The following is a 21,266-nucleotide window of genomic DNA, read 5'->3' as shown; positions in this document are numbered from 1 at the left end:
ATGGAGAGAGAGAGAGAGAATGATTGGGGTGGGACAAAGCAAGTACAGAAAAAGTTGTCCTTCCTTTCCCTTCTCAGCTGTCCTTACACTCAAGAAATTTCATATGTTCAAGAAAAAATGGGAGAGTCAGTTCTAGTGAGGTGGATGAATCTGGAGCCTGTTATACAGAGTGAAGTAAGTTAGAAAGAAAAAAACAAATATTGTATATTAATGTACATATATGGAATCTAGAAAAAATGGGACCGATGAAGCTATTTGCAGAGCAGGAACAGAGTCAGAGGGGGGAAGGAGACTGTGGATGAATTGAGACAGTAACATCAAAACATATACATTACCATCTGTAAAATAGATAGCTAGCGGGAAGTTGCTGTATAACACAAGGGAGCTCAACTCGGTGAGTGACAACCTAGAGGGGTGGGAGGCCCAGGAAGGAGGGGACATATGTATACTTATGGCTGATTCACATTGTTGTATGGCAGAAACACAACTTTGTAAAGCAATTATCCTCCAACTAAAAAAAAAAAAAAGAATAAAGGGAACAATATACCAATGTCTCACTGGGACATATGATATATTTTTAGGAGCTCCCAGTGAGAATTGAAAATTTTATGCATTCATTTTGATGGTATCTGTAAGAAGAAAAATGTTTTCAAAACCAACCCACCCCTCCCCAAATCAATCACTCCAACTTTGGCTTGGACCTGGAGATCCAGAAGAAAGTCCCTATCTCATTAGCGTACATCCTCCTCTTCCCTTTCTCCCCACTACTTCCAGCTCCTCCAGCTTAAGGCAGAGAAAGGATCCTGGCAAGGTTAAATACAGCAGGTGGCTGAGCCTGACACAGAAATTCCCTGTCCTAAGGTTCGTAACATATTAGTAATTGATCCCTTGGTGAGGTAGGGAGAACTAGGCCACCAAGAAGTAGGGCAATAGATTACACCTCCATTGTCCATCCATGTCTCCATCTAAAACACAAAGAGTTCAGCCTCTCTCATCTCCTGCAATACCACAACAAACAAGGTCTCCTTCCCTGAAGCCACCACAGTGTGCGGGAACCTCAAGAAGTAGCATTTTCTATTACTTGATTTTACTTTATCTTATTAAATACCTTTAGTATACCCCTTAATGTGTCTATATATCTTTTGCCTTCTTTTTAAGTGATTTATTGAACTGATTTGTCTTTCTTTTTAATTGAAGTAGAGTTAATTTCCAATGTTATTTAGTTTCAGGTATACAAAATAGTGATTCCATATTTTTATAGATTATGCAGAATACAAAGTCATTACCAAAGGAAAAAAAGAAGCAGCAGCATTTTCTGCCTGTCCTCTTCTTTATGTACTTCTCATTACCCCAATAGTCTGCCAACTCCTGGCTTACTATTACTGATGTATCCCAGTTTCTCCTGGGCAGCCTCCTACACAGTGTGTGTGTGTACGCCAAGTCACTTCAGTCATGTTCGACTCTTTGTGACCCTGTGGACTATAGCCCACCAGGCTTCTATGTCCATGGGATTCTCCAGGCAGTGGGTTGCCATTTCCCCCTCCAGGGGATCTTCCCAACCCAAGGATCACACTGTGTCTTGCAGAATGAGCAGATGCAAAAGGTGGAGAGAAGGTATATTTCATCTACAAAGGAATGATTAAATAAAATATAGTACATTCATATCCAGGAGAACAGGTTTTTTGTTGTTTTTATAACTGAGCTCTAGATACATTTACCTAGAAAGGACCCCAGGGTATATTGTTTCATTTTCTTAAGATAAAAATAAATCAAAGAACAAAACATGTTAGGAGCGCCTTATATAAAACAAAACACACAAAGTATATCATTATGTGTATGTGTATGTATAACTGTATAAACGCATAGCAAAACGTTTGAACAGCACCCACCCAACTAGGAACAGTGATTACCTCTGAAAAAGAAAAAGCAGACTTAGAGAGGGCTTATAGGGGCTTCTACTTTATCTGCAATGTTCACATTCTTTATAACCAAGAACGTGTTTACGTACTGTATAATGAAAAATAACTTTTTGAAAATCTGAAATTATTATATGAGATTTTTTTCATCCTGTGAAAGTTTGTTTTAATGCATTAAAGAACTCCTGGAAGGCAGTAGAACTAGTTCCCACTTGGGCATGGGTTTGTTTATCTTGCTTATCTTTAGTTAGAGCCAACAACGCTAATGATTCTGAACAGCACTGGCCATTCCTTGGCCATCCCAACCCCTCCCACCCACGGCTTCAACTATCACCTCTAAGTGGATGACTCCCAAATGCCTCTTTCTAGACACAGCCGCTCCCACGAGCTACAGTCCTGACTTTCCAACTTCCTGTTGGATACAGCCAACACCCCAAGTACAAAACCAGACTCCTGTCCTCCCTTCTCTCCTTAACTCAATTCTTCTGCCTAACTTCCTCCTTCCTATTAACTGGCACCTCCTTCTTCCCAGGAATTCGGAAAGGAAACTTCCCAGTTATCACTAGCTCTCTTCATCCACACACCCACCTAGTTACTTGTCATATTCTGATGATTTTTCTAAAATTTTTTTCCCAGCTGTTGGCCACTGACAGACCCCCTGGTCAGACCCTTTCCATTCATCATCTGGACTAGCGCAATCTCCTTCTAAATGGTCCCCTTATAAATCAGGAGACTGAGACTGACACTTACACACTACTATATATAAAATAAATAGCTAACAAGGACCTACTTATAGCACAGGGAACTCTACCCAATATTCTGTCACGGTCTATATGGGAAAAGAATCTAAAAGGAGTGGATATACGTATAACTGATTCACTTTACTGTATACCTAAAACTAACATAATATTGTAAGTCAATTATACTCCAACAAAAATTTTAAAATAAATAAGCGGTCTCCTTGTCCCTGACTACTTTGATCCATCTGCTAAATGCCCAACTTCCCATTTGGTGAAGGCCTAACATTCCAGACTGTTGAGGTCATTTTTAGCCTCTGTTCCATCACCTATTGTATTAGCTATTTTGCCAACTTTGAGTCATCTGCAAATTTGGAAATAAGGTTTTTTGCCTTCATCCAACTCTGACAAAAATGTTAAACGAAGTTGAGCCAAAGAAAAGCCTCTGGACTACAGATATCTCTCCAAGGGAACCCAGAACTTATCACTAGAGGAAACACAGCAACTTAAAAAAAAATAGGCTCAGACACCTTTCATATACCATCTCATTTAAACCTTACAACAAATCCTGGTACTGAGTATTGTTATCTTAATTTTACAGGTTTAAAACTGAGATTGAGAATGGCTAGGTACTTTTGTGAAAAGCTTACGACTGAAGCGACTTAGCAGCAGCAGCATTAAATGATAGAGTTTTGATTTTTACACAAATTTGGGTTGACTGCACAGATAATCGTTTTTCAGCCACACAGTTAGAACTTTCCATGGATCCTCCCCTTCTAATAGATACAGCATACACCTCTTAACCTACTTTAAGGGATTTTCATATTCTAGCTTCAAACCTACCCTTGTAACAGTAAAGACTATACCATGTGTCAAACACATGGTATAATGTGTTATATGCTTTATTTATGCATAATTTATTTATTATGCATATAATAGTTTATATGCTTTATTTCCTTTAATCCATGTCAAACCTATGAGGTAGGCACCACACTTAAGTCCATTTTACTGATTCAGAAGCTGATGCATAGTGAGATTAAAAATAGCTTAATCTGTAAATTAAAAACTAACTCAATTTTTTAAAAAAAGATCTATTAAAGTTACCCAGCTAGTAAACAGCAAAGCTAGATTTGAAAGTAGGGTCTGCCTGACTAGAGAAATACTTAGGAGGTAGAATGGACAGGAAGTTCAATTCATACCGTCAGTCTACATGTATTTATGGAGCACTTTTGTCACAGGCTGAATACTGTGCTGGAGCTAGAGATCACAGAAGTGAACCCTGCCCCTGGCTTCAGAAACATTCAGTCCCTTCAATCCTGTCTGATTCTCTGAGGCCCCATGGACTGTAGCCCACCAGACTCCTCTGTCCATAGGATTCTCCAGGCAAGAATACTGGAGTGGGTTGTCCTCCTCCAGGGGATCTTCCCCACCCAGGGATCAAACACGCATCTCTTACGTCTCCTGCACTGGCATGAGGGTTCTTTACCACTAGTACCACCCGGAAAGACCCTGCCTTCATGGAGCACATGATTTATTGGGAAAGATAGATATGGAAATGGAAAGTAGCAGAGTGTGGTGAATACTGGGAGACAGAAGCTCAGGAGGTAGGGATGGGTGGGGGGTGTGCTTGGAGAGCTGAAGTTTCCAGCCTTGTTAACTGAATCTATAAAGATTCTATCCACTGTGATAGGGACTGTGGGAGAAATAGGTTTGGGAAAAGACTGAGTTCAATTTGAGACACGGGTTTTGGGGAGATGTCTCACAGGCAGCTGGATTTGCAGGTCTGGAGCTTAGAAGTGGGGCATGGATCACAGAAAGATCTGGAATCATTGATGAAACTCATGCAGGTGGGTATATTCGAAGGATCCACAACATGTATGTAAGGCAAACAAGGAAAAGGAAGGCCTCAGAGGAGACATTGCTCACCTGGCCAACTAGCACACTCCTGCGAACCGGACTTCTAAGGATGGCTTTATCTCTTCCCAAGCAGAAACACCTTCCCATCCTTTTCACCAAGCCAAACCCAGCTTCCTTCAAGCCCTCTCTCTGTTCCAGAAAATTCCAGCCCAGAGCTCCCTCTCCTGGACTCAAGCCATTTAACAGCTGGCCAGGGACTCAGCCATTTCTTGGTAAGGATATAGAAAATTTCAGGTATTCGTGCCCTCTCTCCCTGACTGGACTGAAAGATCTTTGATGGCTAATCCTGGGTATAACATTAGGAATGCAGTCAATACACTCTTTGCAGAACCAATTTAAAAAGCATAATGAAGCAATAGCAGAGCATTTATGTGAACTAGTTTCTCCAGATGAACCTGAATGGCTTTCTCAATATAGCAGCAACCACATGCTGGGCACTCTCCCAAGCTTCCACCTGAGCCTCTGCACTGAACAGAGCTGGTCAAGGTGAGCACACCCTGCCTCTCCTTGGTCCTTCTAGTTTATACCTTAGAATGTCCTTCTTCAGTCCTAGCAGCCCTTGCTTCCAGAACTCTTCCAGTTGAAAAGAAATTTCTTCAGAAGGGAAGAAACAGGGATGAAGATGTTTTGCTTGGGAAAACATCAAGGAGCAGCAACAGAAGCCTCCTTCCCATAAGTCAAGTCACAGAGTTTAATCAAGCCCCTTAAAACAAAATATTGTCCAAAATTAAAAGATGCTTTTAAAAAGCTGTGACAAAAACCTAGACAGTGTACTAAAAAGCAGAGACATTACTCTACCAACAAAAACCCATCTAGCCATACATACGGTCTTTCCAGTAGTGATGTATGGATGTGAGAGTTGGACCATAAAGAAGGCAGAGCGCCAAAGAATTGATGCTTTGGAAATGTGATGCTGGAGAAGACTCTTGAGTCCCCTGGACTGCAAGGAGATCAAACCAGTCAACCCTAAAAGAAATCAATCATGGATATTCCTTGGAAGGACTGATGTTGAAGCCAAAGCTCCAATACTTTGGCCACCTGATGCGAAGAGCTGACTCACTGGAAAAGACCCCGATACTGGGCAAGATTAAAGGCAGGAGAAGGGGACAATAGAAGATGAGATGATTAGATGGAATCACTGACTCGATGGACGTGACTCTGAGCAAGCTCTGGGAGATGGTGAAGGACAGGGAAGCCTGGCATGCTGCAGTCCATGGGATCGCAAAGAGTCAGACACGACTGAGCAACTGAACAACAACAACAAACTGTCTACTTTTACAATATAGAAATGATTCCCCATTCATGATATTTCATAATATCCTTCTGTAAATAAGCTACTGCTGCTAAGTCGCTTCAGTCGTGTCCGACTCTGTGCGACCCCACAGACGGCAGCCCAACAGGCTCTGCCATCCCTGAGGTTCTCCAGGCAAGAACACTGGAGTGGGTTGCCATTTCCTTCTCCAATGCGTGAAAGTGAAAAGCGAAAGTGAAGTCACTGAGTTGTGTCCAACTCTCAGCGACCCCATGGACTGCAGCCTACCAGGCTCCTCCATCCATGGAATTTTCCAGGCAAGAGTACTGGAGTGGGGTGCCATTGCCTTCTCTACTATAAATAAGCAAATGTCTGAAATCCTAAGGGGGAGAGTTAGTAACATCTTATTTCATAAATTAAGAGAGTATCAGATTCTCACCCTCATCATCACCTGGCTCAGATAAGCTCAGGTGGGCAGTAGCCATGGGGGTCTTGCTCACCAGCCTCCCCCATCAGCCAGCATAGTGCTTGACACATGGGAGTGACTCGGAAGGACTGCCGAATGGATGAGACAATGTTGAGTGGGTGAGACAACAAGATTGGGAAAAAACAAAACTGTAGAAAAACAAGGAGACAGAGAATGAGGGGCGATACAGAAGTAGGAAGAGTGTGAAGAGGACTGAGTTGAAGAAACAACCAACCACCTTCTTACATTTTAGGCTCAGATTCTCCTCAACTTCTCCACAAAGATATGCACGCAGTAGCTAAATCACTGGGTCAGTCAGCTAAATCACTCAGTCCTAAAGGTGTCAAATGCACATTTACAGTACTCACCATTTAATATTTTTGTTTTGTAACCACTTTCTCTCTTCTCTTCTCTGTGTCTTAGGAACATTTTATTTTTTAACTTTTCACCTAAATGAAGACTTGACATTGAGTTTGACTCCTACTAGACTCTAAGCCTGTCTTTCAGCTTTGCTGCTTTGCTACTTAAAATCCCATATCAGTTTAGAAAAGGAGACTGAGGTCCCCATTCGATGTCTGGAATCATTATGAACAGTGCCTGTCCCTCTAGCGGTAGTTTCAATTCTGCCTATTCTGTGATGAGTGCAAAGAAACAAGAGTGTCCCAGCTTAAAAAAAAAAAAAAAAGACACTGCATTTTCACTTCACAGGAAAGCCCCAGTGAACCAAGCCACTGCCGACACTTCACTGCCCTCACTCTCTCCCCCAGCAACAGGGCCTCCAGCTCCCTCACCATGTTTGAAGCTGCCCCTGTCACTCTCTCAGGGCAGCACAGGAGGCTTCCAGGAATTCAGTCTATGCACACTCAGGGGCAGCATGCTAATTTTAAAGGCAGTCTTCGACAACCACAGCTAAAATAAATCTAACAAGAAAAACCCAACAAAGAAAAATCTAAATAGATTCTAGATGAATCTCTACTTTACAGATAGAATTCATTAACACAGTGACACTTAACTGCCACCGCAAGACCGAAAACATGGTTTAATGATGGAAACTTGTGAATATAACATACCAGTAGGTCAAATACGAAAAAAAAAGCACACAGTCATCTCAAAGATGACCTTTTGGCTTTTGATAAATTCAACTCCCTTTCATTAAAAAAAAAAAAAAAAACTATGAATATAAAACTCCTTCCTCAAACTATTTTTAACCAAAAGCAACATCATAATTACTAGTGAACATGAAAAGCATTTCTATTAAAATCAGGAATAAAATTAAAAGGTCTACCATCCTCCCTTTTAGTTATTTATGTTCAAATTTCTGATTTAAAAGAAACAATTATTATTTGTAGACAACACAATTCTCTACCTAGAAAGTTCAGGAAAATCAGCTAAAAAATTAAGCTGATTAAATAAAAATATAAAACTTTTTTAAAAATAAGAAATATATGATTCACTGGAGTAGGAAATGGCAACTCACCCCAAAATTCTTGACTAGAAAATTCAATGGGTAGAGGAGCCTGATGGGCTACAGTCCACTGGGTTGCAAGAGTTGGACAGGACTGAGCATGCATGCATACACATATGATTTACATGATGGTTACTACAAACTTCAGTAAGAGATATAAAAACATCTGAGTAAATTAAGAAACATACCAGTATGGAAAGACTAAATATATAAACCTATTAATTCTTCCTAAATTAATATATAAGTTTGCCTGAATGCTAAGTCGTGTCCGACTCTTTGTGACTCTATGGACCATAGCCCATCAGGCTCCTCTGTCTATGGGATTCTCCAGGCAAGAATACTGGAGTGGGTTGCCATGCCCTCCTCCAGGGGATCTTTCCGATCCAGGGATTGAACCCATATCTCTTATGCCTCCTGCATTGACAGGTGGGTTCTTTACTACCAGCACCACCTGGGAAGCCCAATATATAGATTTATTATAATCCTAATCAGAATATGAATAGATATTTAACATTTTGACAAAGTGTTTCAAAACTTAATTTAAAAGAATAAGCAAGGAAAATAAGAAAAATTTTAATAATTATAATGAGAATTCAGTGTGTAATTGTTATAAGGCTAAAATATTAAATAACCAAAACAGTGTGGTACTCATTAAATAATTTAGAATATACAAGAAAAGATTAGGAATAATCTAGGATAATCCAATAGGTATATTATTTAAGGAAATTATATATGAAATATAAATATATATATATGAGGAAATAAATATATTATGAAGGAAAATAAAGTATTTAGAAAACAGATAGGTCTTCAACTCATAATATGAACAAAAAAATAATAATTTCAAATGAAAAGCTAAACGTAAGTAAAAACCTAAAGACCTAAGGAAAAAAAAACAAAAAACCAGTTAATCACAGAAGGGAGTAAAGAGTACAAATTGAAAAGCCATGGAAGTAATCTCCAAGGAGAACAGAGACCTATCCGGCCATATGGAAAATTTTCTGCACATTAAGACACATGATAAACATTTCAAAAATATGATACTTCATTAATATATATACAGAGTATCCCATAGTAGGATAAACATAATTTGCTTAATTATGATTTATAAAGTTAGGTGAAAAGTTATAAAATGTGAAAACATGATCTCAATTTGGGAAAAAAGAAAATAAACCCAGAAAGCCATGAACCAAATGTTAGTAAGAGCCCTAAACGGTAGGAATGCAGGTGATTTTGGACTTCTTTGCTCTGCCTTTCTCTGTTTCCCAAATTAGCCAAAATTAACTTGCATTGTATTATAATCAGGAAAAAATGCTAGTTGAGAAAAACAGCATCAAATGACGATACATTACAGTCTTAATTCACTAAGACGTCTCAAATAAATGGACAAAGTATGTGATTAAATAATTAACCAAGAGAAAGAACAGTGATGAAATATCAATGTTTTTTATCTCTAATAATCAAAGAAATGCACATTCAAACGATGAAGTACCAAGTCTGGTATCTCTCATTGACATCCCACAGGAAAGACTACTCTAGCACATCATTATTTGAAGCGCAAACTGTTGCAACCTTTTTAGAAAGCATTTTGCCAGTATGTATCTGGAGCCTTTAAAAAAGTTCTTTACTTTGACCTAGTAATTTCACTTCTAGGACTCTGTGCTAAAGAATTAGAGACCTAGGCAATGAAGAGTTACTTAAATAGAAAAAATTGGGGGATCAACAACTGAATGCCCAAAAAGAGGGGAATCAGTAAACCCTCTGTTGGACAACATGACAGATGAGATTCAGACACAGTAATCAAGATTTTAAAACATTTAATGGAGTGGAAACATCTTAATGATAGAATGTTAGGCAAAGAGGCAGGATGGAAAATTGTGTATTAGGTATCTATGCTGCCTGCTAAGTTGCTTCAGTCATGTCCGTCTCTTTGCAACCCCAAGGACTGTTGCCTGCCAGGCTCCTCTATCCATGGGATTCTCCAGGCAAGAATACTGGAGTGGGTTGCCATTTCCTTCTCCAATTAGGTATCTCTACTATGGTCTTAATTTTGCTTGAAATAAAAGTTCCAGTTCTACTACTCCCCACCCAGGTGACTTTGTCAAATCTTTGTCTCTGAGAAGACGTTTCTCCAACTCTTAAAAGTGAGAGGGGAACACTTGGATTTCTCAATTTTCCCTGTTGCAAGACACAGCATATAACAAAAAAGTAACAAATCATAAATAGATGCATAACATCTGCATTAATAATTAAAAGATAGAATTTTAGTTGTTAAAATGGCTTTGGATTAAAAATTCTTTTTAATTAATTTTTTATTTAAGTATAGTTGACTTACAATGTTAGTTTCAGATGTACAACATAATGACTCAATATTCTTAGAGATTACATATCATACAAATTTATGATCAAATATCAACTATATTCCCTGTGCCGTACATTACATACCTGTGACTTTTTAGTACTTTTTTTAAAAAGTATGGACTGCTTCATGAATTTGCGTGTCATCCTTGTGCAGGAAACATGTTGATCTTCTCTGTATCATTCCAATTTTAGTATATGTGCTACCGAAGCTAGCACTGACTTATTTTATAACTGCTAGTTTGTACCTCTTAACTCCCTCCATCTATTTGCCCTAGCCCGTGCTCCCCTCCCCTGTGGTAGCCACAGTTTGTTCTCTGTATCTGTGAGTCTGTTTCTGTTTTCTTGTATTTGTTGGTTTGTTCTGATTTTTAGATGTCACATATAAGTGAAAACATACAGTGTTTGTCTAAAAATTCTTTATTTTTTTAAACTAATAATCTAAACAAGTGACATACTTGAGATCTTCCTGACTGCTTAGTGACAATTCATCAGAGATAGACCGCATGGCTAGAAGTAAGCATGCTCTCTGACCCTCTGTAACTAATTTGATCTGGGCTTGCCTGCCTGAGTCAGGAACACACTTCACCTGTTGTCAGCCATCCCATGACTTGGCATTGGAGAAGTTCTCAGTCAGCAAAGGGTACTTAGTCAAAATCCTAGATCGAAGAGGTACCCTGGGAGAGCCTGCAAGGCTGTCAACTGCTGTTACACTGATGCCGCAGGAAAGTCACTTTTTGGAGTTCTTTTTACAAATTTACGTAGTTTCTATGCATAACTCAAGAAGCTCTTGCCATCCTCTCTGAGACTCAAATAATAACTGAGCAGATTTCTTCCACAACTGCAATCCGTCCCACTGTGAATTTTAGGACCCTGCCGGAGGCACGATGAAAGAATAACCTCTGGCACAGTAAACCAAGTTAAGTTAGGGACTAATTAGCCTGCTGAGCGGCAGAGAAGTGAATCTGAATTTACTCAGACCCCAGCAGTTAGCAAAACTGCAGACCCAGTTAGGCTCACGCTCAACTCTGTCATCCAAATTCATTCTGCCTTTGCAGAGAAAAAGGAATACAATCTCAAGCCAAAAGCATTTAACTTCTGTGAATTTTATCCACCTCCCTGAGATGGGCAAACCAGACTATTAGAGAGTGCTTCAGTTCCTCCAGGCAAGCGGATCATGGGCAAAAATATGTTCATCGATGAAATCTGAGTTCATGTTGTTAATAATAACAAATGAATTGAAGCTTTCTTTAGAAATGACAGCAACTTGAACTAACTCCAGTGATATCCAAATTAAACTGTGTTATATGATATTTTAATCCCAGATGTGTCTAGTATGCACTTGGTCACATGTGTTTTTCCCAATGATTTTTTTTTCCATTCTCTGGATTTTCCATAGTCAGTGATATTATATAGTTTAAACCTAAAATGAAGTCATCAAAATAGAGTCTCTCCTTGCTTCTGCCTCTTCCTTAATTCTGAATGGAGCACCCTTACTGTTTTGGTATCAAAATGTAGTGGTTCCTACAAAGCAATAAAATTCATAAATGCTAACTGCATTTTGTTATAGCTCTGAACTCGTGTGCAAATGTAACCAGCCCTCCCGAAGGAGACGTTCCAGTGTTTTTTGACACAGAGCATATTTCTGTGGGGTTGCCCCACAGCAGATCACTCCACGGAGCCAGCAGCAATACCACCACTATGTAGATAACAGTTTAACCAACAACCCTATCAGGCCTAGCCACCCTATTTGTGATTATTTTATTTTATGCCTTAAGGGGAAAGGGGAAAGGATGCAAGAGTATGAAGTCTGCCTTATAGACCCAATGTCATGGAGAAAAAACAGGGAGAAGACTGGAGCTCCACCCTGTCCCTCTCATCTCAACCCCTACAGCTGGCAGGCAGGAGAGAAAAGAACAGACATCCCGCAGTTTCTCAGAGCTGAAGGGACCCTCTTCCTGGCAGAGGCAGGAAGACCTCAGAAACCTCAGGGAGGGGCAGCTGTGCCCCCATGAGAAGCAGCCTCGTGCACCTGAAGTCATCTGTGGTCAGGGACAGTGAACAGTGGCAACTAGGAAAGAGAGGAGTAATGGAAGTAAGACCCCCAGCCGCACCAGGGAGAGCACCAGGGAGACTCCATCAGAGTGAGAATGGGCCTAAGAGCCAATATTTGTTGAATTCTTATTGTCTATCAGACACTGTTCTAAGCCCTTTACATGAACAGTCTCATTTACTAGGTGTTACTATTTTGTTCATGAACTGTGGCCCTCCAGGTTCCTCTGCCCATAGGATTTCCCAGGCAAGAATACTGGAATGAGTTGCCATTTCCTTCTCCAGGGGATCCTCCCAACCCAGGGATCGAACCTGGTGGCTCCTGCCTCCTGGGCCACCAGCGAGGCCCAGAGGCCACTATCTGTCATCCCTCCCATTTAGTGAATGAGGAAGTTTAAGCCCCAGTAGAACAAGTGTTTTGCACAAGATCACACAGATTGCACATAAGTAGCGGAGCCAGGTAAACAAGTCTAAGCAACCTAGCTCCAGATCCTCATCTTGTAAAAGACTGTTAGACAAAACACAGCAGAGTTCTGTTTCCTGCACATCCAAGTCTCTGGGCTAAGGTCACACCTAGAGTGCCTTCACGCGGGCTTTAGGTCTTCTCAAACTCCTGTCTCTCTAGCACAGAGGTGCGCTCACCTGCCAAATCTGAGGCAGGGCCTCGCTATAGAAATAAAATGAGTAACAGTGGGGCTGTGGGCAACACTGAGATCTTCCTCTTCCACCATCCCCTTCAACTGGCAGAGGCTCCAACCCTCCTGTGACACAATTGGAAAACCAGTATCACTCTGAATTATGAGCTTGAGAGGCAAAAGAAGCACAGCTAGAAAGTCAACAACAGGCAACTAACCCAAAGGAAAAGGAGAAATCACCACCACGCACCCCCCAGCAGTCCCAGAGGTACCTCACCATCCTGGCTCTGACACGAACCATCTCAAGTTTGAGCATTTGAGGGGCCAGGAAAAGGTGGAATTCAGGGCTGGAGCGGAGAGTCAGGAATAAGGCAAATCCAATAAACAGGCAGAGGTGGGAAGCCGAGCCAACCGGGCGCCGGGGCCAGCGGTCTGTGGTGAGCGAGCGGGGCTGCTGGAGGAACAGAGGTGGGAAGCCGAGAAGGAGGCCAGCACAGGGACTGCTCCCAGAGTCGGCGTCCGCTGGCTTCAAGCTGTCCACACGCATTACAAGACACAGAAAGGGCAAGAACTTACCAAGGGCTTCAATACCCATGTTTCTTTTCTTTTTTTTTTTCGGTGTGGTGGGGCGATAACACACCCCTTCTCCCCCACTCAAATATTGCTTTTTTCCTTCCTTACAGTAACATACCACTCAGTGGCTGGCACTGTCAGCCTGAGCAGATACAGAAATGCTGCTTTGGGGAATCCTAGATAGATGGAATGGGCGGGAGACAGGGAATGGGGGCAGTGGGAGATAGGTCGAAGAAGGAGGGGATATATGAACACATATATAGTTGATTCACTTCATTGTGCAGCAGAAAACTAACCCAACATTATAAAGCAATTATATCCCCAAGAAAGTAAAGAGAGTCCCAGACTGTGGATTTCATCCCAGCTCTACGCCGTACTAGCACTTCCCTGATGGCTTACTTGGTAAAGAATCTGCCTGCACTGCAAGAGACCTGGGTTCCATGCCTGGGTCGGGAAGAACCCCTGGAGAAGGAAATGGCAACCCACCCCAGTAACCTTGCCTGGGAAATCCCATGAACAGACAAGCCTGGCGGGCTATAGTCCACGGGGTCACAAGAGTCGCACACGACTAAGTGACTAAACCACCACCCCATACTAGCCGTGTAAACTTGGGTAAGTGACCTGTCTTCTCAGTGCCTGAGCATCCCCTTCCATGATCTATAGATAATAAAAGTACCTATCTCAGAAGGTTGTAGTGAGGATGACAGATTAATACATGCACGGTAGTCAGAACAAGTCCCTAGCAAACTAAATGCTGGCTCTTACTGCTGTCTTACTTTGACAGCTTTCCTTTCCCTCTTGACTACTTTCTTTTTTCTCTTCTACACTCTTGTTAGTTTCCTATTACTACTGTGACAAATGGCCTCAAATGTGGTGTAAACAATACAGATTTGTTATCTTCAGCTCTGGAGGCCAGAAGTCTCAGATGGGTTGGCAGGGCTGTTTTCCTTCTGGAGGCCCAGCATCTCAAGGCAGCCCAAATCCCTTGGCTCCTGACCTCTTTCTTACATTAGCCTGACCTTCTATGAGGGACTCTGTGATCCTCTTGCCTCCCTCTTATAAGAACCCTCTTGACTAGGTTGAGCCCACTCAGGTAATCTAGCATAATTCCCTAATCTCAAAATCTTTAAAAATGTCGGCAAAGTTCCTTTTGTCGTGTTAAGAAACATATGTACAGGTTATGGGGATTAAGACTTGGACGATTTACGGGATCACTGGCATTATTCAACATACTAGACAAATATTTCCTAAGCCTAAAGTTGCAGACTGGCAAGACTTAGGAAGACCCAGAGGGAAAAGACAACAACATTAGTAGCTAACGTTTTGAACACTGACTATGTGCCTGGCACTATGCAAAGCGCTTAAGGTACATTACCCTACTGAGGTCTCAAATGCGTGATGTGTGAGAGTTCAGTTGTATTCAACTCTGTGGGACCCTACTGTAGCCCTCCAGGCTCCTCTGTCCATGGGATTTTCCAGGCAAGAATACTAGAGTGGGTGGGCATGTCCTCCTCCAGAGGATCTTCCCAACCCAGGGATCACACCTGTGTCTCCTGCGTCCTCTGCACTGCAGGCAGATTCTTTCCTGCTGAGCCATCAGGGAAGCCCTAGGTCTCTGAGCAACTCCATAAAATTACTGTCTTACAGAAAGGTTAGCTTCTCATCTAAAGCTGTGCAGCTAGTAGATGACAAAGCTTATGTAAAACCAGGTGATTTTGATTCTAGAGCCCTTGTATTTGACCAAGAGTGCCTTGCACCCCCCGCCCCCACCTACACCTTAAGCTATTATAACTGGAGGCAACATGACCACTAGGACATTGAAATCTCTGCCATGAGAGGTATACATGCACCCAGGACACAGGGAGACAGGGGTCCTGCAGACCCTAGGCTATAAGGTCCACACAGATGGTAGAGCTTCAGAACATTTTCTTACACTCAAAGGAGAAAGCTTGGGGTTACTAAAGAGTTTCTTCAAATGCAGACTTGAACAAAAAAGCCACGAAGGGACCAGCTAAAGAGGGAAAGTGAAAAGTCTGTTCTTGACCCCAGGCCAACCCTGTGATTCTAGTTAACCTCCCCCAAAGAAGAGAGAACCTCACAGCCTCTCCGGGAGAGAATTCTAACCAAGTCAGCTTGACTCAGATCCTCCAAAGCCCTACCAGGAAGTTTCAGAACCCCGGCTGGACACCGAACGGTCATACCCACAGCACAACAGTCAGTATACACCAGGACCAAACCTTGCCCTACCTTCTGTTCCACAACTGCTAGGAGAACCATGCCCCACAGGTGTCAACAAGGGTCCAGCAGTTTTCCCAAGAGCCACAATGAGCAACTTCTTTTCCTATCAGTTCCTTTCCAGAGAAATGGCTCGAAACCAACTGTGATTAGCTAAAGTGAAAAAGGGTAAGCTAAACACTTGCTAAGCATGCCAATTACGGTGGTTTAACTAGCCATAGCATTCCAAAACCTCAGTTGCTAAACAATTTAGCCATAGCCCTATCTGTAATTTTCTAATGAGCCAAGTTCAAGTTATTTGGTTTCACCACACCAAAAAAGAGCCAGTTGTTTGTTTTTGGTGATGAACCTAAAGGTTGATACAGGAAAGCACAGTGGTCAACAGAACAGAGTCTGGAACCAGCCAGCTCTGACTGAATCCTGGCCCTGGCACTTTCTTGCTCTGACTTCATGTATGTTACCTAACCTTTTAGTTCCTCGGTTTTCCTGTCTTCAAAGGGGGCATAAAAATAGAAGTCTATATGTCCTTATACAAAATCAGAAGATTTTTGGCTTTGGTAATGGCAAAATAGTACACATGTCATATATTAAATAATGCTGTAGGTGAGATCTATAGCAAACATGTCCATCATTTCCTAAATAAAAAATGTATATATACTTCTTATCAGGTGAGAAAAATTAAGACCAAAAGAACCTCACGTCATTTCAGACCAAATTTTGTAGCCAAACATGAAAACCAGTTTTGAGAGCTTCTTTTTTTTTTTTAATTTTGGAATTGCAGGTAAGGGATAACAGGTCTCTGGCATTTAGGACCTAATGCTGTTGTTAGGATTAAATGAACTGACAAATATAAAGTACTTAGAATGCAGTGTTAGCAACAACAACTGCTACTATTATTTTTATCTAAATAGACTTAGTAGGGGACTATGAATAGGAAATTGTTAATTTATGACTAAATTTGACTTGGAAATTAGTACTTTGGAGATTAATAGTCATTATGAATATCCCAGGGCAGATATCTAAGATGATGGACATATTATATATCTTCATTCTCCAGGATGGTAGCAACTAGCAACATGTGACAATTAAGTGCTTGAAATGTGACTCATCTCATTTAATTTTAACCTACTCAAAGTTAAATGTAAGTAGCCCTATGTGACTTGTAGCTACCCTGACTGGACAGCACAGCTGTAGAAGGCCGGGTTCCAATCTGCCTCATGAAAACCTATATAGACGAATTATAGCACTGCCTTAAAAAAAAAAAAAACAAGCCCGAGTCTTGCACCCTGGGAGAAGAGAAGAGCACATGATGCTGAAGAGGGTTTTCTCTTCCTTTCTAGACCCTGTAGCTGGCCATTCACAAAGTGCATCTTTGATGTCCTCCTCTTCCTTCTCGACTCCCCACTTCCCCATCTCCAGCTCCATGGGAAACCCCACATAATTGGGCCACACGCATCCCTAAGCCTCCATCAGTACCCCTCAGCTTTCTCCAGGAGTACCAGGCTCACCAGTCACCTGCCCTTGTTCTCCCCAACCAAATTTCCACCTGCTAAGTGTCAACATCTTCACGAAGCATCTAGAGGAAAGCACCTGGATCATACCAGTTCACACTCTAAGCTGTTACTGCTTTTTCTCTCCTCTTCTCTGCTACGCTACTCCTTCAAACTCAAAGCTCTATATTGTTGGGCTCCCCCAGACCCCTTCTTCCCTCAAGCACAGTGAGACCAGGCAGAGAAAGCAGGAGCCCAGGCTGAAGCAACTGTTATCCTATACACGCCGATTGCCACCCAGGTGTGGTATGGCAGGGACTGCCAACACACAGGTGCAGAGCAGCCTCACTCTGTGCAAATATCCCCTCTCGCCCAGGCATGGGAAACATTCCCTGCTTTCTGCTTGAAAAAACAGCAAGCACAAATCTTTTCAACTTTCCATTATTCATTAAAAAATTTTCAGGTAACAAATTGTACATTAAATGAATTGTTTAAAGTATACAACAAAAGCCCAGAGAAGACTGTAACTTAGAATGGTTGCGAATAGCGAAAGAAAACCAACCACCTTCACTGGAATCTAGCTTCACCACAACCCACTGGAGCATGGAATTTTTAATGACACAGGTCAACATTGGCGCATATCCAAGGAGCTTATTTTACTAGAAGGACTGGAAGACAGTCCCCTCCAGCTCTTACTTGGTCCCCAAGCTTAGACCAAAGATGATTATTATGCATGACTCTTGGCTATAAGGAAAATTTCCCCTGTGGGATTGTAAGTGGAGGACAATTCGAATGGTAAACACTGTGCTCTTCTCTGAATCCTCTTCTCCAAAACAGAGACTTGTATTGAAGAACCAAAGCCATAGCACAATTTCCAGAGAGGCTTCTAGGTGCAAGCACTGTGCCAAGAAAGCCACAGTGAAGTCCTTCAGTAGGGAAATGAAACATCTACATAAAAACTTCTCAAAGAATGCTGAGAGGAGAAAAGCCAGGAAGGTAAAATGCTGCAGGCATCAGAGCCTGAGAAAGTTGACTATCTGGGACTGGGGTATGAGGGAAGGTCTTCCGGCAGCAACAAAACTGGTTAGGATTTAGAGAGATGAAATGGAGCAGAAAGGGCACCCAGGAAGAGCAAAGGGTGTTTTAGACGACAGCACCCCAGGTATTCTTCAGAAAGCATCTGTGAAGATATGGCTGGATACAGCATCCAGAGATAGTCAACCACCCCTTCTCCCCCAGGGCCAACTGGGCCCTGTAAGTGCATCTACCGGGTCACCTAAATCCACCTCCCAAAACAGGCTCTCAAAAATTCTTCCTGGCGGGTTACAGCACCCCAGGCCTTGGCTGTGCCCATTCTGACAGGGACCCCACCCTATCCCTACCAGGAGTTCTTACCAGAAACACAAGGAAATGCACTAATCTTGCAGGGATCTAAATGACCTAGTGGCAAATTTTGCATGATGCAACCCAAATTAAGAACCATGTGGAAATAAAACTTTTCCACAAGTGACTCCTCCTTAATATCTATTGAGGGTGCTCCCTCTTTAAAATGATGCTGCTAAATCTTTGAATGATGGATGATGGATCTCTCGTACATTGAATAATTAGTTGAGTCAGTTGTACCAAGTGTCTCATGACTTAAATATAAGGCAAGGGGGGCGGGGGCGGGGGGGGGGGGGGCCGGGACATAAATTTGCACTGTGCATTTAACATCAGTTACAATGGAGGACTTTTGCTTCTAGGTTATTCATTATCACAGCACTAGAGGACTTGAACAAAAAAGACGTAGCCATTCTCCTAGTGGCCAGTGAAAGTGAGATCCAGGTCCAAAATTGTATTTTCTAGGACTTGATGTAGCTAATCTCTCCAGGAACAATCTCTTGAGCACTTTTCCTTGAAATACTGTCGCTAGGGACCGCCTCAGAAAGAGTTTATATTTTTCACCTTTGTGCTGCACACACAAAATGCAGTGGAGACCCAAGGCAAACATCTGAAGGGGCGAAGGAAGCCCTACCGGGGTGTCCTCCAGCCCATGTGAGGCTGGCTCTCGTCCCCTCGGGAGTCGCCTGCCTCAGTTTTCCCCTGGAAATGGGGCGGAAGAGGGACACTCTCACGCCAGGTACAACTGGGTGAGGCTGGGTGCCCTCGGCGGCTTTACTGACTGGTTCAGGGATTACAAGCCCCTCTCTCCCCTTCTCCACGCCTCGGGAACCGAGCTCCAGGGTCTCCTCCTCACCTTTCCTCTGCTGGCCGGGCGCGCCGGGGTCCCCAAGTTGCAGCGTTCTTCTGGAACGTGCCTGTCGCTAACGGCGTCGGGTGTCCCCGCTACTGTGTGTCAGCGGCGGAGCGGATGCCAGGAGCGCGCAGAGCCGGGCAAGTGCCCGGGAGGCGCAGCCCGGGAGGCACAGCCGGGGCGCGCCGCCGCCGCTCGCGCTCGGGGGTCTGCCGCCCCCGCCGCCCGTCCGGCCCCGCGCCGCGCGGTGCGCCCCCGCCCGGCGCCGCTACCTCGCTCCGCGCCCGCCGAGCTCTGCGCGCTGCCCTGACGGCGGCGCGGGCGGCAGCGGGGCCCCCGCCCTGGGCCGGGCTTTCCCAGAACTCGCCCGCCCCGGGTGAGAGGCCGCGAGCGCCGCCGCGGGCCGCCGGGCGGCCGGGGGGAGAGGCCTGAGACGGGCCCGCCCCCGGGCCGCCGGCCGCGCGGAGAAGGCAGGCGCGAGGGGCGGACCCGGCCGCCACCCTGGCCCTGGATGTCGGCCCGGCGACCCCTGCCCGGCCTCCCAGGGCCGCCCGGCGTCCGGGCCGCAGTGGGAGCTGGAGAGAGTGCGGCGAGGTCTCCCGGCTCTGGCCGGAGAGCCGAAACTCGGTCCAACTCAGGCCGCGAGCATTTACAGTCACACCTTCCGCCAGGCACCGTCCCTGCTCGACACACACGGAAACTGAGGCTCCTGAAGGTTAAATTACTTGACCAAGGTTACTCTGGTAAGGGCAGCACGGAGTCTCCAATGTGTTCCGTCATTCATCCAACAACGATTTATTATTGAGCCCCACAGTGTGCCCAGTGCTGTGCCAGGCCGCAGAGTTTAGTGACCATCCAAATAGTGACATCCAGGTCTATGGACTCCAAATCCTGCAGGAGGTGGTCAGCGCTGCCAGAAACTGCAGCCTCTGCACCCCTGGCCGTTGAGGTGGTTTTTATACCCAACTAACAGTCAAGAGAGCCAGAGACCTGGAGAAAAATCGAATTATCACACCCCCCACCCCCCACCCGCCTCCGCCCAATCCCTCTCCCTCTTCACCTATTTTAATGGACCAACCCGTTCCATAGGTATGATTCCTCCTCCTACATTCAGTCAAGCCCAGTTCCCGGGGGCCCCCACCCCTCCCGTCTGTCCGCTCCTCGTACTCCCTCACACCGCAGCCGTGTGGTCCTTCCTCTTCTGCAACTTACCCTGTGCAGAAATCTCCATCGGCTCCCGACTGCCTTCCAGACTAACTCCCCGTGACTGTAGGAACCCGACATGGTGTTTCTCCCACTCCGAACCTCTACTCCTCCCACACATTTTCCTCCTGCTCGTTTGACCCCTTCTTTCAGGTCACTGTTAAAAGTGGCCTCCCATCCTTTGAGCTTCCAGGCGCAGGAGGGGTTGGACCAAAGAACGCACAGGAGGGTGCACCAAAGAATTCTGCCTTTAAGAAAAGTATGTCAGCCTGGGTTCTTACACTGTTTTGCTGTTTTCTCACCACTAGGAATTTAATGAAAATCAACATTACCTCCTTCCTTGAGAGCTGGTTGTGGAAAGACCTCTGCAGAAGACAGAGGAAAGTTTTTGTTCATGAAAAGTTTCAGATTTTAGCACTAGAGGAATAGGAAGTAGTCACTGCCCCCAATCCCTGTGCCTGCACAGTCCTGAGGAGGTGAATGAGGCTCCAGGAAAAAGGAAGCATTATTGACAATACACAAGGTAGGCTTTTTATTCACTATACAGTTTTGGATTGCGGTTTTATAATGCATTTAATGAATTAGTAATATCAAACATCATTAACAACCCAGAGCCCTCAAAGGCTTGTCTGTTTAAAAAAAAAAAAAAATAGGCGCACAGGAATTAGATTGTTGCAAACTGATAGATGCACAAGCAGTTAACATGAATCCTCCAAATGAGTCACTTCACTATT

At 43.7% G+C, this 21,266-nt stretch overlaps 1 protein-coding gene and 1 non-coding gene across 4 annotated transcripts in view; both read right to left on the bottom strand.

The window, feature by feature from the left end:
• Positions 1-20,647, bottom strand: part of PLCE1 (phospholipase C epsilon 1) — a 374,028-nt gene extending 353,381 nt beyond the window's left edge. For 2 of the 3 annotated variants that reach the window (XM_060405024.1, XM_060405025.1), the window contains exon 1: positions 20,542-20,647. The gene's annotated coding sequence lies outside the window, so the exon portion shown is untranslated. Of the gene's footprint in view, positions 1-19,332; positions 19,626-20,541 lie in introns of those variants that run through there. The other variant, XM_004020045.6, reaches the window with a different exon arrangement.
• LOC114110346 (U6 spliceosomal RNA) lies at positions 10,224-10,330 on the bottom strand. Its single transcript, XR_003586628.1, has one exon. It is a non-coding gene; the product is annotated as a U6 spliceosomal RNA (small nuclear RNA).
• Positions 20,648-21,266: the final 619 nt, after the last annotated feature.

This window comes from Ovis aries, chromosome 22, assembly GCF_016772045.2.
Source record: "Ovis aries strain OAR_USU_Benz2616 breed Rambouillet chromosome 22, ARS-UI_Ramb_v3.0, whole genome shotgun sequence".
In the NCBI taxonomy this organism is placed as follows: domain Eukaryota; kingdom Metazoa; phylum Chordata; class Mammalia; order Artiodactyla; family Bovidae; genus Ovis; species Ovis aries.
This window is presented reverse-complemented; position numbering and strand designations above follow the sequence as displayed.